Here is a 1717-nt window from a genome sequence, read left to right as displayed (position 1 = left end):
TCCTAAGTGTGATAGCTTGACACTCCTCCCTTTTGCTTGAATGGGCATCATAGCAAAAGTTGTGGTTAGGAAGCTGCTTAAATAGATAGCTGATTTGTGTCTCCAGTTTCTTGATGGCAGCATTTTGATTCTGCATGTTTGACTGCACTTCCTCTCGGAATGCTTTACTGTTTCGAATGTCTTTGCATACTCCTTCAAGTAAGGTTTCAATCTTAGAGAGCTTGTCATTAATTGATGGGTGATTCGGAGCAGATGTGCTGTTTTGGTTTTGATAGGCGTGTGGAGAAGTGTAGTTGTGGGGGTGTTGAGATGTCTTCTGTGTGAATTGTTGGTGAGCTGTATTGTTGTTGGAGTTGTAACGTCTCTGGTCTTGGTTTTGATCTTGCTGACTTTCCCACCCAAAATTTGGGTGGTTTCTCCATCCAGTGTTGTAGGTCTTGGAGTATGGATCATAGTTTTTCCTTGGTGAATTCTCAATGTAGTTGGCTTGCTCCTGACTACCCTCTGCTTCTTCATTCACTCCTTCTTGGGTTGTTGATGAAGTGGAGATTGCTGCTACTTGGTTCCTCTCCATCTTCCTGGTGAGGTCAGCCAGCTGCTGGGTAATGAGCTTGTTTTGGGCCAACAAAGCATCTACGTTATTTAGCTCCATTACTCCTCTTGTGCTCCCTCTTTCGGAAGCATAGAAGTAGTCATTCTCTGCTACTGTTTCAATAACATCTATGGCTTCCTCAATAGTCTTCTTCTTGTTCAAAGATCCTCCGGATGAATGGTCTACGGCCTTCTTTGACTCATAAGAGAGCCCTTCATAGAAAATGTGCAGCTGCACCCATTCGTTGAACATATCTGGTGGACACCTCCTTATTAAGTCCTTGAACCTCTCCCATGCTTCATATAGAGTCTCACCATCTTGTTGCCTGAAAGTTTGGACCTCAGCTCTCAGCCTATTGATTCGTTGAGGAGGGTAAAATCTTGCTAAGAATTTGTTCACCACGTCTTCCCAAGTTGTCAAGCTTTCCCTTGGGAAAGATTCTAGCCACTTGGCTACCTTGTCCCTGAGTGAGAATGGAAATAAGAGCAGTCTATAGACGTCAGGATGAACACCATTAGACTTCACTGTGTCACATATTCTCAGGAAGGTGGTTAAATGTTGATTGGGGTCTTCTTGAACACCTCCTCCAAATGAACAGTTGTTCTGAACAAGGGTGATGAGCTGTGGTTTAAGTTCAAAGTTGTTGGCATGGATTGTTGGCTTTTGGATGCTACTTCCACAATTGCCTGGGTTTGGATTGATGTAAGAGCCCAAAACTCTTCTATCCTCACCAGCATGATTTGCTCTACCTCCTCCCCCATGGTTGTGATCCTCTTCTTCATGATGGTTTTCCATGTTGTCTTCCATGTTTGGTTCAAAGAATTCCTCCTCTTCCTCAGCACCAACCACTTTCTTTCCTCTTGCCTTCCTCCTTAATCTAAGGAAGGTCCTCTCAGGTTCAGAATCGAAGGAAGTTGAAGCCCCGCTTCTTCTCCCTGTCATACAACCATCAAGTGCAAGCAAGAAAAGATAGGTGCAGAAAGTATTTTTTGTCAGAATTACTGTTAGTTGTGGGTGATGCAATATATCAAACAGTTAGTGGGTTAGCAAACAGAATTAAAAATAACAAAGAAAAACAAAAGAGTAGAGGGGGAAGGGAAGAAGTTTAACTAAAACAGAAAGTAA

Source organism: Arachis ipaensis, chromosome B08 (assembly GCF_000816755.2).
Source record: "Arachis ipaensis cultivar K30076 chromosome B08, Araip1.1, whole genome shotgun sequence".
Classification (NCBI taxonomy): Eukaryota; Viridiplantae; Streptophyta; class Magnoliopsida; order Fabales; family Fabaceae; genus Arachis; species Arachis ipaensis.
Note: the sequence above shows the minus strand (reverse complement) of the source record.